The sequence below is a fragment of the Chiloscyllium plagiosum genome, chromosome 1 (assembly GCF_004010195.1).
Source record: "Chiloscyllium plagiosum isolate BGI_BamShark_2017 chromosome 1, ASM401019v2, whole genome shotgun sequence".
Lineage (NCBI taxonomy): Eukaryota > Metazoa > Chordata > Chondrichthyes > Orectolobiformes > Hemiscylliidae > Chiloscyllium > Chiloscyllium plagiosum.
The window spans coordinates 127,147,591-127,163,762 of record NC_057710.1 but is presented as its reverse complement, the minus strand read 5'-3'; positions in this window follow the sequence as shown (position 1 = coordinate 127,163,762).

Sequence of the window (16,172 nt, the reverse complement as noted above, 5' to 3'; positions counted from 1 at the left end):
ATCCAAAAGGATTCTACAAATACATGAAGGGCAAAAGAGCAACGAGGGAGAAAATAGAGCCCACTTAAAGACCAGCAAGGCTGTCCATATGTGGAACCGCAGGAAGTGGGTGAAATACTAAATGAGTATTTTGCATCAATGTTTGTTATGGAGAAGGATATGGAAAATGGGGAACATGGAAAAATAAATTGTGACATCTTGAAAACTGTTCATATTCTAGGAGGTGGTAGTACTGGGTGTCTTAAAACACAAAGGTGAATAAATCCCTGGGACCTGATCAGGTGTACCCTAGAACTCTGTGGAAAGCTAGGGAAGGGATTTCTGGTCCCCTTGCTGAGATATTTGTATCATCGATAGTCACAGGTGAGGTGCCAGAAGACCAGGAGGTTGGCTAACACAATGGCTCTATTTAGGAAAGGTGGTAAGGAAAAGCCAGGGAAATATAGACCAGTGACTTGACATGGGTGGTGGGCAAGTTCTTGGAGGGAATCCTGAGGGACAGGATGAACATGTATTTGCAAAGGCCAGGACTGATAAGGGATAGTCACAATGGTTTTGTGCGTGGGAAATCATGTTTCACAAACTTGATTGGAGTTTTTTGAAGTAACAAGGATTAACGAGGGCAGAGTGGTGGAAGTGATCTGTATGGACTTAAGTAACATATTCAACAAGGTTCCTCATGGTGTACTGGTTAGCAAGGTTAGATCTAAAAGAATATAGGAAGAACCAGCTATATGGATACAGAAACGGCTCAAAAAGGTAGAAGATCTCTGGTGGTGGAGGCTTGTGTCGAGTGACCTGCCACAAGGATCAGTGCTGGGTCCACTGCTTTCTGTCATTCCCATAAATGATTTGGATGTGAACATAAGAGGTATTGTTAGTAGTTTTGCAGATAACACCAAAATGGGAGGTATTATGCACAGTGAAAAAAGGTTACCTCAGAGTATAATGGAATCTTGATCAGGTGAGCTAATGGGACGAGGAGTGGCAGATGGAGTTTAATTTAGATAAAGGTGAGGTGCTGCATTTTGGAAAGGCAAATCAGGGCAGGATTTGCACACTTAATGGCAAGGTCCTAGGGAGTGTTGCTGAACAAAGAGACCTCTGGACTGCAGGTTCATAGTTCCTTGAAAGTGGAGTTGCAGACATAGTGAAGAAGGTGTTTGGTATGCTTGCCTTTATTGGTCAGTGCACAGAGTACAAACGTTGGGAGGTCATGTTGCAGTTGTGTAGGACATTGGTTAGGCTAATATTGGAATACAGTCTAGAATTCCGGTCTCCCTGCTATAGGAAGGATGTTGTGAAACTTGAAAGGTTCAGCAAAGATTTACAAGGAAGTTGCCAGGGTTAAAGGGTTTGAGCTACAAGGAGAGGCTGAATAGGCTGGGGCTATTTCCCCAACAGCTTTGGAGGCTGATGGGTGACCTTAGAGGTTTATAAAATCATGAAGGGCATGGATAGGATAAATAGACAAGGTCTTTTCCCTGGAGTGGGGGAGTCCAAACTTAGAGGGCACAGGTTTAAGATAGCAAGGGTAAAGATATAAAAGGGACCTAAGACGCAACCTTTTCATAGAGAGTAGTGAGTGTATGGAATGGACTGCCAAAAGGATTAGCATAGGTTGGTACAATTGCAACATTTAAAAGGCATCTGGATGGGTATGAATAGGAAGGGGTTAAAGGTATACGAGTGAAAGACCTAAAGACAGAGCTGAGCAGAGCCATGAGGGGACATGAGAAGTATTTGGCGGATAGGATCAAGGAAAATCCTAAGGCCTTCTTAAGGTATGTGTTGCTGGAAAAGCGCAGCAGGTCAGGCAGCATCCAGGGAACAGGAGAATCGACGTTTCAGGCATAAGCCCTTCTTCAGGAATGAAGAAAGTTTGTCCAGCAGGCTAAGATAAAAGGTAGGGAGGAGGGACTTGGGGGAGGGGTGTCGGAAATGTGATAGGTGGAAAGAAGTCAAGGTGCACCGCCCCCCAGGTCATCTCTGCACAGAAGCTCTTCAGCCACATTCTCAAACAGACTCGCTACCACAGCCATATCGCTCAGTCAAATCCATCAAATTCAGCACCGCCTTCCTCACCTGCAATCTTCTTCCTGACCTCTCACCCTCACCTTGACCTCTTTCCACCTATCACATTTCCGACACCCCTCCCCCAAGTCCCTTCTCCCTACCTTTTATCTTAGCCTGCTGGACAAACTTTCCTCATTCCTGAAGAAGGGCTTATGCCCGAAACGTCCATTCTCCTGTTCCCTGGGTGCTGCCTGACCTGCTGCGCTTTTCCAGCAACACATTTTCAGCTCTGATCTCCAGCATCTGCAGACCTCACTTTCTCCTCCCTTCTTAAGGTATACCAGGAACAAAAGAATGACTAGCGTAAGATTATGGCCAATTAAGCACAGTAGTGAGAAGTTGTGTGTGGAGTCAAAAGGAGATAGGGAAAGTGCTAAATGAAGACTTTTCGTCAGTATTCACACTAGAAAAAGACGATGTGATTGAGAATACGGAGATACAAAATACGAGACTAGATAGGATTGACTACATAAGGAGGTGTTTGCAATTCTGGAAATTGATAGGTCCCCTGGGCTGGATGGGATTTATCCTAGGATTCTCTGGGAAACTTGGTGGGAGATTGCCGAACCTTTGGCTTTGATCTTTGTGTCATCATTGTCTACAGGAATAGTGCCTGAAGACTGGAGGATAGCAAATGTTGTTCCCTTGTTCAAGGGGAGGAGAGACAACCCTGGAAATTATAGACCTGTGAGCCTTACTTTGGTTGTGGGTAATGTGTTGAAAAGGGTTATAAGAGATAAGATTTATAATCATCTAGACAGGAATAAGTTGATTAGAGATAGTCAACACTGTTTTGGGAAGAGTTGGTTTTGCCTTACAAACCTTACTGAGTTCTTTGAGAAGGTGACCAAACAGGTGGATGAGGGTAAAGCAATTGATGTGATGTATACAGATTTCAGTAAGGCGTTTGATAAGGTTCCTCACGGTAGCCTATTGCACAAAATAGAGGCACGGGATTGAGGTGATTTAGCTATTTGAATCAGAAATTGGCTTGCTAAAAGAAGACAGAGGGTGGTAGTTGATGGGAAATACACATCCTGGAGTTCAGTTACTAGTGGTGTACCACAAGGATCTGTTTTGGGTCCACTGTTGTTTGTCATTTTCATAAATGACCTGGATAAGGGCATAGAAGGATGGGTTAGTAAATTTGCGGATGACACGAAGGTCAGTCGAGTTGTGGATAGGAACAAAGGATGTTCTAGGTTACAGAGAGACATAAGTAAGCTGCAGAGCTAGGCTGAAAGATGACAAATGGTGTTTAATGCAGAAACAGGTGTAGTGAATCATTTTGGAAGGAGTAGCAGGAATGCAGAGTACTGGGCTAAGATTCTTGGTAGTGTAGATAAGCAGAGAGATCTCTGTATCCAGGTACATAGATCCCTGAAAATTGCCACCCATGTTGATAGGGTTGTTAAGAAGGCATAAGACATGTTAGCTTTTATTGGTAGAGGGACTGAGTTTCAGAACCATGAGATCATGCTGCAGCTGTACAAAACTCTGGTGTGGCCACACTTAAAGTATTGCGTACAGTTCTGGTCACCACATTATAGGAAGGTTGTGGAAGCTTTGAAATTGGTTCAGAGGACATTGCCTAGTGTGGAGGGGAAGGTCTTACAAGAAAAGGCTGAGGAACTGGAGGCTGTTTTCGTTAGAGAAGGTTGAAAGGTAACTTAATTGAAATACAAGATAATTAGAGGGTTAGATAGTTTGGAGAGTGAGAGCCTTTTTCCTCAGATGGCGATGGCTAGCATGAGGGGACATAGCTTTAAATTGAGGGGCGACAGATATAGGACAGATCTCAGAGTAGTCGGGGCATGGAACACACTGCCTGCAACAGTAGTAGACTTGCCAACTTTAAGGACATTTAAATGGTCATTGGATAGGCATATGGACAAGAATAGAATAGTGTAAGTTAGATGGGCTTTAGTATGGTTCCACAGGTTGGCGCAATATCGAGGGCCGAAGGGCCTGTACTGTGCTGTAATGTTATAGGTTCAAATGCTGGCAAGTGGGACTAGATTTAAGATATCTGATCAGCATGGACAAGTTGGACCGAAGGGTAGGTTTCCATGCTGGATATTTCTACAACTTTTAAGTCTTTCAAGCATCATGCTCACACCAAATCCAGCGGATGGATATCGCGCTATGCAGCGCAGTGAGAAATAAATCTCTCATACAGAATGTCTGCATAACAAATACACACAGGAATTTTGAATGACATAAAACAAGTTGCAAAGAATGTCGGTGTATTTCCCCCAACACTAGTCAAGTCCATATGAGCTGCTGACACCAGGCAAGAGAGTGAATATAGAACCGCTGGAGAAGTAGTAATGGGGAACGAAGAAATGGCGAAGGAATAAATCGCTACTTTTCAACCATTTTCATAGTGGAAAACACCAGCAGCATACCAGAACTTCAAGAGAGAGTGTCAAGGAACAGGAGTGAATGCAGTGGCCACCACTGAGGTGTTGAGGTTGGGGAAGCTGAAAGGTTTGAAATTGAATAAATCTCACAGACCAAATAGACTTGATGCCAGAATTCTGAAGGAAATAGCTGAAGAGATTGTAGCAGCATTGGTGGTGATCTTTCAGAAATCATTAGGAATCAAGGAGGGTCTCAGAAGACTGGTAACGGCTAACATAACACCCTTGCTTAAGCCAGGGAGGGAGGCTGAAGACAAAACTCTACGCCAGTTAGCCTAACTTCAGACACTGGTAAGCTTTGAGTCCATTAAGGATGAGATGGCATAGTGGCTCAGTGGTTAGCACGACTGCCTCAGTGCTAGGGAATGGAGTACAATTCCACCCAGCCTTGGGTACCTGTGCACATTTTCCCCCATGTCTACATGCATTTCCTCCAGGTGATCCAGCTTCTTCCCACAGTCAAAAGACTTGTGGGCTAACTGGATCAGCCATCGGAAATGCAGGGTCACAGGGAGAAGGTGGGATGCTCTTTGGTGTGGACTCAGTGGGCTGAATGGCCTGCTTCCACCCTGTAAGGATTCTTTGGTAAGTTGCCCATTGTATCCAAGGATGTTCAGGCTACAGAAACACAGGCTTACAGGGATGGGTGGTGGTGGTGGGGGGAGCCAGTGTGGACTTGACAGGCTGAACGGCCTGCTCCCACACTGTAGGGATTCTATGATGAGATTGCAGAGTGCTTTCAAGTTAAATAGGGCTGAGTAAGCATGGCTTCGTAAAGGGGAGGTCATGCCTGACAAATCTGTTAGAATTCTTTGAGGAAGTAGCAAGCACACTAGACAAAGGAGAGCCAGTGGACGCAATCGATTTGGATTCCCTGAAGGCCTCTGACAAGGTGCCACACAGGAAGCTGCTAAATAAGATAGGAGACCTTGGTGTTAGGGCAAGGTATTGGCATGGGTGGAGGATTAACTGACTGGCAGAGAATGGGTTAAAATGGTCTTTTTCAGATGTCAGCCAGCTGGTATTGGGACTGCAACTATCCATGTTATACACTGACAATCTGGACAAAAGAATGCTAAGTTTACAGATAACACAAAGATCAGTAGAGGGACAGGAAATGTGTTGAGGAAATAGGGAGGCTGCAGAGGACTTGAACAGGCTAAGAGAGTGAGCAAAGAAGTGGAAGATGAAATACAGTGTGGGAAAGTGTGAGAATATGAACTTTGGTAGAAAGAATGGACTGTTCTCTAAACTGGGAAATCTGAAGCACAAAGGGTCTTGGGAGCCCTAGTTCAGGGTTCTCTTAAGGTTAAGATGCAAGTTCAATTGCTAATTAGGAAGGAAAATGCAATGTTAGCATTAATTTCAACAGAGATGTACTGCAGAGACAGTATAAGGCTCTGATCAGACCACATTTGGAATATCATGAGCAGTTTTGGTCCCCTTGTCAAAGGAAAGACGAACTGGCATTGGAGACGGTCCAGAGGAGGTTTACAAGAATGACCCCTGGGACGAAGGGCTTGTCATAAGAGGAGTGGTTGAGGATTCTTGGTCTGTAATTGATGCAGTTTAGAAGGATGACTGAAACTTACAGAACAGTGAGAGGCCTGATAGAGTGGATATGGAGAAGCTGTTTCTACTAGTAGGAGAGACTAGGACCTCAGGGCAGAGCCTCAGAGTGAAGGAACAATCTGAGATGAGGAGGTATCTCTTCAGCCAGGCAGTAATTAAACTGTCGAATTCATTGCCGCACACAGCTGTTGGGGCTCAGCCATTGAGTATATTTGAGACAGAGAAAGATCGGTTCTTGATTAGTAAGGGGATCAAGAGTTATTGGAAGAAGGCAGGAGAACGGGATTGAGAAACATATCAGTCACAATTGAATGGTAGAAGAGACTTGATAGGAGCAGAATTAAGCCTGTGCATTTTACTCTTACCTTATCAAATTAATAGCCGGGTACAGAAAGCAAGACAAACTTCATCAGAAAGTAATTAGAATTCAGTTAGGAAGTGAAAGAGACAGATGGACACCCCTGCTGATTCAGCCATGATGATTTTTTTTTCATACTGCCTGTTAAGTTTGTTCAGTTACAATGAAAGTTGCTATGTACTAATAATACACACAACCATTTATTCTTCTCCAATTCAGAGCAGCATTGACAATATACCTCTCGGAAAGTCCCTTTGGTCCACATTAGTTGAACTTCTTTTAGAATTTGTATTTACATTTTACTTTGACATCTGGTTCAAGATGTTTCATGTGGTTTGTGGTTACTGTTGCTTGGAATTTAGAAATGAGTAGGATATAGCTGTCCATCAATGCTCTGAACACCAAAATTATCCAAATATTTTAGGTAAATAGAAATCCACACAGATTAATGTGGACGTCAGTTATTACTTGGAAGATGCACGTTTAGGTGGAGACAAAAAACAGAAGAATCACTAAAAGTTGTTTCATGGGTTAATAAGGCTGTAAGAAGAGACAGTGAACCAAACATTCAGATTGATCGAGACAGAGATGAAATTTGATATGTTCAGAAGTTATGAAATAGCATTTTAAAACCAGAGTAGCTCTTACAATTCTGGTCACCATATTATAAAAAAGAATATGGAGGGGGCACTTAGAAGATTTACAAGGACGATTCCAGAAAGAACTGGGTTATATATAGGGCTGGCTCTCCCTTCGTGGAAGATGGTGATAAGGTGACTGGTTGGGACTTTTAACATGATGTTAAGATTTCAATAGCACCAATATAGTAAAAGTAATTGTTTTCTCTGCTAAGGAATATCATAACTGGAGGCCATCGATAGTCACCAAGATAGCCGAAAAGAAATTTAGAAAACACTTCTTCACTCCATGGGTGGAACTCTTTATCCATATGGACAGTTGAAGTTAGTAATAGGGATGCGTTTAAGAGGTAACTAGAGAAACGCACATGGGAGAAGGAAATAGGTGTTCACCATGGTAGATTTAGATGTGAAAAGCTAGGGGAAAAACTCAAGTCAAAAGGTGAACCACTGTCACTGACTGGTTGGGCTGAATGACTGACCGTTGTGCCATATATTTCGCATAGAACTTTAAATAATGGGATTTTGGAGGGATAGACTTAAAAAGCAGAGAAGTGATTCTACTACTAATCTCTGTGGTACCCCACTAGACATTGCCTGCCATTCAGAAAAACACCTATTTATTTCTACTCAATTTCCTGTCTGCTAACCAGTTTTCTGTCCATTTTAAGACACTACTTTTATATTAACCTTCAGAAGTGCGGGACTTTTTTTAAATGCCAGAGGAGTGTCCTATTGAATTTGAAACATTAATTCTTTCTCCACAGAGGTAGGTACAGGAGAGGTTGTCCATTTTGGTAACAAAAATAGAAAGGTAAATTATTAACTAACTGTAAATTGAGAGAAAGAATGTTCAACGAAACTTGGCTGTCCTCATGCACCATTTGCTGAAAACTCATAGGTGCAGCGGACAGTAAAGAAGGCTAACTGTATGTGGGACCACCCTCCCTCATGGTCAACAATGCCCTCCAGTACGTCTCCTCCACTTCCTGCACCTCCACCCTTGAACCCCACCCCTCCAATCACAACAAGGACAGAATCCCCCTTATCCTCATCTTCCTCTCCACCAACCTCACGTTACAACTCATCACCTTCAACCATTTCCGCTACCTACAAACACAGACCCCACCACCAGGGATATAATTCCCTCCCCACGCCTTCCAGCATTCCGCAGAGAGTGTTCCCTACACGACTTCCCTGTAAGGTCCTTGTTCCCCCCACCAACTCACCCTCCACTCCCGGCACCTTCCCTTGGCACCACAAGAGGTATAAAACCTGCGCCCACACCTCCATCCAAGGTCCCAGAGGATCCTTCCACATCCAACAGATTTTCCTGCATCTCCAAACATGTCATCTACTGTGTCCGCTGCTATGTGTCTCCTCTACATTGGGGAGACAGGACACCAACTTGCAGAATGTTTCAGAGAACATCTCTGGGAATTCACAAAATACTCCACTGCCTTGTGGCCGAACACTTCAAATCCCCCTTTGCCAAGGAACATGCAAGCCCTGGGCTTTTTCAACTGCCAAATTCTAGCCACCCGATGCCTGGAGCAAGAAAGCCTCATCTTCCTCCTTGGGACCCTTCAACCACACAGATCAATATCAATTTCACCAGTTTCTTCATCTCTCCTCCCCCCACCTTATCCTAGATCCAACCTTCCAACTCAGCACCACCCTCTTGAACTATGCTACCTACCCATTTTCCTTCCCACTTATCTGCTCCACCCTCTGCTCTGACCGATCACCATTACCTGCACAGGATTGGAATAATCGATGGGATTTTCCCATTGTTCCACTTTTTACACTGGACCTGTGTTAATGTTGGAGTTGAAGTGAGCCATTTGTCTGCTCTCCATTCAATAAGATCATAGCTAATCTGATAAATTCACTTTGCCCTATAACCCTGATTTCCCTACACTGATTAAAACAAACTCTACGATCCTTGACAGTTCTTTGTGGTAAAGAATTTCATACATTCAATACCCTCAAGAGAAGAAATTTCTCATCATCTCAATCTTGAGTGTGCGACCCCATACTCCAAGATTATGCCCTCTGCTCCTAGATTTTTCCACAAGGGTAAACATTTTGCACCGGAAGTGTCTTGAAAATAAAATTATACACATATTGTAAAATAAATTATGAACAGTGTATTATTAAATAAATTTTCATTTGTGGAAAGAAAGTGAAGAAACTCAACAGGTCTTGTAGCATCTGTGGAGAGAGAAATAGAGTTAATGTTTCAAGGTCAATATGACTCTCCTCCAGCATTTCAAAAAAGCTCCACACTTCTGAACGTTTACATAAAACATAAAATGTTATTTGTTTTCTCTTTTCACAGTTGCTGCCAGACCTGAGTTTTTCCAGCATTGTCTGATTTTACTTCGGATCTCCAGCTTCCATAGTACCTTGCTTTGACAGACTTCTTCAATATCCACTCAGGAATACATCACATCCCAGATTGTTTTTTCCTCTTATCCATTGAGACTACAGAAATAAAAATGTAAACATTCATTTTAAATGGGATTAAATTCTGAGTCACATTGGCCAAACAAACAAAAAAAAAAAATTGGTCTTAGAAAAATGACAAAGAATTAAGGATTGCAGATAAATAATGTACCCCTGGATACTGCAGACTTGAATTTTTCTGGAGGAGTTTTTTTTGGAAGAGTAAGAGATTGTTTTTCTGGCACCTTGGCCAATATTTATCACTTAAAGCAAAACAAAGAGTTACAGATTAGTGATTTTGTCGTACAGAGTTTATTCTTGAAAGAGAGAGAGGCATGCTGACAAATCTTTGCAACTTGCATTCATCAAGACAGATGCAAGAGTAGCAAATTTCAAAAGGGAACAATAATGCATACTGCATGAGAAACAGGGTGCTGATTGGTTGGCAAATGAACCCGGTCTGATCAAGGAATTGCCATAGAAAATGCACCAAAGAGGCTACCCCAAGCTTTTGGTTTTTTATAAAAAAGGCAAACCAACATCAAGTGGTCAGCTATGCCAGAGGGAAATGCATTCTTCATTATTTCAACTACAGCATTTAATTTTACTTGCCAGAGAGATGGGACCTAGAATGGGAAAAGCAGGGAAAAAATACATTAAATGTGAAGTCTATGCACATAGTAGTCAAATAATTTTAAATTTCACAGTAAAAGTGAAAATAAAATCCTGCTGAAACAATTGTGATACATGCAAGTGGCAGAATTTTTAGAAAACATTATCTGCATCAAGAATATGGATTTTAAAATATTGACACGACAATATTTTCATGATCCTTGAGCTTCTAGCAGTTAGGAATACACTGATGAGCAACACGGTTAGAAAGGCTCTTTAAATGAAATCTTAAGTTCCTTGTGACCTGGCGGTGCCTCAAAGGCTCCGGCGGGAAGTACACAGTTTGAAAAGTTACTTCTGTACTTGTACCTACTTCAGAAGAAAGTGTTTACTTAGCATGTTGAAGCCAGTCACTCTTAAAACATAGGTCTTTCTAGTGTAAAATCCCAGTGGAAATAAGGCAGAGCATGATTAATTTCCACCACAATGAAAATGTGCCATGCCGATTTTGACTTAGCAACAAAAACTTAAGAAATGATCGTTAACTAAGAAATATACTCCTATATATCCATTAACAATACACGGCAAGAGATTTTATGGAGAAAACACAAATCTGCTAAAGGACCAATCTGCCCTGTACCTGAGGGATTGCAATGTTTTCCCTGAATATATTCAACAGTGAACACTCGGTGATTATCATTATTAGTGAAACTTTTTACTGAAGTCAATATTCTTCAAGAAGATTTTATCAAAAAAGATTTGCTCTCCAATTCAATAACTTCTAATCTTAAAAAAAGTATGCTTTCCTAGTATATGTTCTGAAATAGTCATACCAGGTTCTGGAATGTACTCTGGTGTCAGACCTGCTGAGCTTTTCCAGCATTGTGTTTGTTTCATACTTTCCTAAGACTTCAGTACCAGGACAGACAAATCAAAAAGGTTAACACTTTCAATTACAGTGTAAAAAGTTTCACAATTGAGATTTACTTGTAAAAGGACATTAACTTCCAAAGCTAATAACCTGGTACCTGTCTTTATACTACATCTCTAGTGTTCCCCATGAATTCAATTTATCAGCAACTGTGATATCTAGATATATGTAGTTGGTAACTATTCCAGTGCCAACATTTTAATATTATGGATTGGTTCCTCGTGGTATCATTTTCTCTCATTGGGAGGTCCCATTTATTAAGATCATTTATTTAAAAGGTGCTTGTGAACTCCCAATGCTTCAAAGGCTGCTGTGGAAAGTACATTCCTCAAAGTTACATCTGTATTGATACCCACCTCCAAAAATGACCTTGTTTATTCAGCATATTGAAGCCAATTTCCTTTAACAGCCTAGATTTCAGAATGCCTAGTGGAAATAAGGCAGAGCATGATTCATTCCCACTGCAACTAAAAGGTGTGCTACATCGGAGAAGACCTGACAAAGCAAGACATAGAATGCTATTGCAAAATTTAAGCTTTGCAGTTACTTGAGAAACAGAAGAACTAAAGATCCATTGACTGGATCTGGAATCCAATTTTAGAAACACAGAAATGGATCATGAAACCTAAGATACTTATGACAACTCAAAATATACAAAGCAGTTGCATTCCCCCAACCGATCATGAAACTACAAGCAGAAAACTATTTAGGCCTTCGAACCTGCTCTGCCATTCAATATGATTATGGCTGGTCAAATTATTATTTCTTTCAAGTGCTTACCTTTTGCTGCATATCAGTAGTTAGCTGCTGAACTAAGCCCCAATGTTGTTGTTAAAAGATCAAATCTCTTTTGCTGATAATCTTAAATATGATATCTACCTAGCGACTCACTGATGACTGGAATCATTTGTAATGTTATGTACCAGATCAGAATCCCATATAATTTGATTTTGCAAAGTATTTTCCTTCTTTGATCCAACTGAAGTGCCAGATGACTGAAGGTTGGCCAACGTGGTGCCACTGTTTAAGAGCGGTAAGGACAAGCCAGGGAACTATAGATCAGTGAGCCTGACTTCACTGGTGGGCAAGCTGTTGGAGGGAATGCTGAGGGACAGGATTTACATGTGTTTGGAAAAGCAAGGACTGATTAGGGATAGTAAACATGGCTTTGCACATGGGAAATCAGGTCTCACAAACTTGATTGAGTTTTTTGAAGAAGTAACAAAAAGGATTGATGAGGGCAGAGCAGTAGAAATGATCTATATGGACTTCAGTAAAGCTTTTGACAAGGTTCCCCATGGGACACTGGTTAGCAAGGTTAGGTCTCACAGAGTACAGGGAGAACTAACCATTTGGATACAGAACTGGCTCAAAGGTAGAAGACAGTGGGTGGTGGTGGAAGGTTGTTTTTCAGACTGGAGGCCTGTGACCAGTAGAGTGCCACAAGGATCGGTGCTGGGTCCACTACTTTTCTTCATTTATATAAATGATTTGGATGCGAGCATAAGAGGTATAGCTCGTAAGTTTGCAAATGACACCAAAATTGGAGGCGTAGTGGACAGCGAAGACGGTTACCTCCGATTACAACATGACCTTGATCAGATGGGCCAATGGGCTGAGGAGTGGCAGATGGAGTTTAACTTAGATAAAAGTTGGTGCTGTATTTTGGGAAAATCATAGCCGGACGTATACACTTAATGGTAAGATCCTGGGAGTGTTGCTGAACAAAGACCTTGGAGTGCAGGTTCATAGCTCCATGAAGGTGGAGTTGCAGGTACATAGGATAATGAAGAACGCATTTGGTATGCTGTCCTCTTTGGAAGGATGCCATGAAACTTGAAAGGGTTCAGAAAAGACTAAACAAGGATGTTGCCAGGGTTGGAGGATTTGAGCTATAGGGAGAGGTTGACTAGGCTAGAGCTGCTTTCCTTGGAGCGTCAAAGGCTGAGGGGTGACCTCATAGAGGTTTATAAATCATGAGGGGCAAGGATAGGGTAAATTGACAAGGTCTTTTCCCTGGGGTGGGTGCATCCAAAACTAAAGGACATAGGTTTAGGGTGAGAGGGGAAAGATGAGATACCCAAGGAGCAACTTTTTCACGTAGAGGGTGGTGAGTGTAAAGAATGGGTTGCCAGAGGAAGTGGTGGTGGAGGCTAGTACAACTGCAACATTTAAAAAGGCATCCTGATGGGTATATGAATAGGAAGGGTTTGGAGGGATATGGGCTGGGTGCTGGCAGGTGGGACTAGATTGCATTGGGATGTCTGGTCGGCATGGATGAGTTGGACCAAAGGGTCTGTTTCCATGCTGTATATCTCTATGACTCTGAAGTCTTTTTTCTCCTCATGAAACAAGTTTCCCATCTGAGCATCAATTTCATGGTGCTGCAAAATTTTGATAGTTTTATCATCCTTCCCCAAATTCAAAATCAAAATCTTGACAACATTCTGACAACACTAAAGAAATTATTTTAATAGTTTTAACATATTTCTGTAGTCCGTACCCTCATTAATCCAATCTGGAATTTTACTTTTATTTTAAAAATAGATCAAGGTAATCGCTTTTGATTAAAAAAAAGTGTACATCTAAACCTCAAGTTCTTTAAAATTTCTTCATTATATTTTTGTTCTAAAGCTGATTAAAGGATTATTCCCTCATTTCTGTCTTTCATCAGTTTTGAAACCATGTTATCAATTTCCTGTATCTTGTGTCAAGTCCCAATCTCCACATGTTGCATTTTAAAAATTCAAATGCTTAACCTGTTTTACAACTATCCTTTTTCTGACATCTGTGGTCAATACTTGATCTGGCATACAGGAGATCGCACACCCATAGTAAGGCATAAAAGTGATCTTTTGGCAGAGGAGGGGCAGTAAATGCTCTTTCCCACATCTTCCTGTTGCAAAAATAAAGCCACGGTGGCTTACAGCTCAGGCTGCAAAGTTAAAATTGAAGTTGGATTCTTATTCATTTTGGATCCCAATGACATATGTACAAAAAAAATTTGTGCTTTTGCTATGTGCTCAGTAATGTGTGGTTAAAATTTGGACCATCAGCTCTTGACAGCTTCAGCATAGACAAGTAAACTGGTTAATTGTCAATGTCTCCCCTCTTTTGTTTTTGTCAGGTGGAAACTGATTATATAATGTTCAATAAGTCACAATTTCAGACTTGTTTTCTCCTATAAGGTAAATCAAAAAATGTTGGAGAAACTCAGTAAGTTGGCATCATCTGCAGAGAGGGAAGTGGAGTTAACATTAAGTCCAGTTTGACTTGTATAACTCTTGTATTCTAAACTCACTACACCAGTCAACATTCTGTTAGTTATACAGATTGCTAATCAGCATTGATTGCAAAAGCACACTAAATTGAAGTTTTAGGGATTGCAATTCTTATACCAAGAGCCTTCATGGAGTGCATGCTTTTACTGTGTTCTACCTCATATTCAATGTTGCAGACTTCTAATCAACTCATCAGTCATTGTTCTGCATACTTATGTATGTTGTCAAAAATTCCATACTTCTTATCCCATCAGCACTCCTAGTTTAGTATCAGCTATTGGATGTAAGTTTCCTCACCGAGCTGGAATTTCGTCACCCTATTAGGTGAGATCTTCAGTGGGCCTCAGGCAAAGCGCCCGAGACCCACTGAAGATGTTACCTAGTAGGGTGATGAAACATTGGGAAATGAACCTTCCAGCTCAGCAAGCAAACCTATATCCAGAGCTACAAATTCTCTCAAAACTCACTAGTATCAGCTATTTTTGCCAAACATTATTTTGGATTTCCAAAACAACTCTCAAAAATAACATTAGAAACTATCAAGTTTCCCATGATTGCAGGGACACTACTTTGTATTACCAGTATTTTCCCACCCTAATACAATCTGATCTTTGTTTTGAAGGTGACCAGGCATGTAGATGAGGTTAGTGTAGTCAATGTAATTTTTACAGATCTCAGCAAAGCCTTTGACAAAATCTCACGTAGCAGACTTATCAAGAAGGCAAATGCACATGGGATACAGGGTAATTTGACGAAGTGGATTCAGAATTGGCTCAGTTATAGAAGACGGAGGGTAATGAAAAAAAGTTGCTTTCGTGATTGGAAGCCAGTGGCTGTAGCATGGGTCCTCTATTATTCAGCATTTATATAAATGACAGATGACTGTGAGATGGAATTACTTCATTTTCAGATAACACAAAGATTGGTCAGGGGCTTAACGGGAAGGTTGAGTGTCGAGATGGTCACATGGGCAGATAAGTAGCAGTTAGAATTCAACCCTGAAAACTATGAGGTGATACACTTTGGAAGGAGTAATTTGACAAGTATTCAAATGAATGGCATGACACGAGGAAGTTCTGTGGAGCAACGTCACCTTGGCAGGTTTGCCCATGGATCTCTGAAGATGGAAGGGCATGTTCGTAGGGTGGCACAAGAGGCATACTGTTCACTTACCTTTATCAATTGAGGCATAGTTTACAAAAATAGGGAAGTCACGATGGAATTGTATAAAACTTTGCTGAGACCTCAGCTAGAGAGTTTGGTGTGTAGTTCTGGTCGCCACATTTTCGGAAGAATGCAATTGCACAGGGCAGGGAGGATGTGGTTTGAGGTGCAGATGAGATTCACCAGGATGCTGCCTGGGAAGGAAAGTTTAAGTTCCGAGAAAAAGTTGGATAGGCTGGAGTTGTTTTCACTGGAGCAAGATGACTTAGGGGCAATAGGATTGAGGTATACAAGGTTATGACAGACATGGACAGAGTGGATAAGGAACAGCTGTTCCTCTTAGTTGAAGGGTCATTTACAAGGTGGCATGGGATTAAAGCAGAGAGTGAGGGAGGTTTGGCAGGGGGTGGGAAAACCTTTTTTTTTTTAAACTTGGCGAGTGGTGGCTGTCTGGAATATGCTGCCAGAGAGGGTGGTAGAGGCAAGTTGCCTTACATCCTTAAGACGTACCTGGGTGAATACTTGTCATGCCATAACATTCAGGATTATGGGTCCAAGAGCTGCTAGAAGGGATTATGTTGGAAGGTCAGGTATTTCCCACAACTGGGCTGAAAGACTTCTTCTGCACTGTACTATTCTATGAACTCCTCAAACAAATACACAAATCTT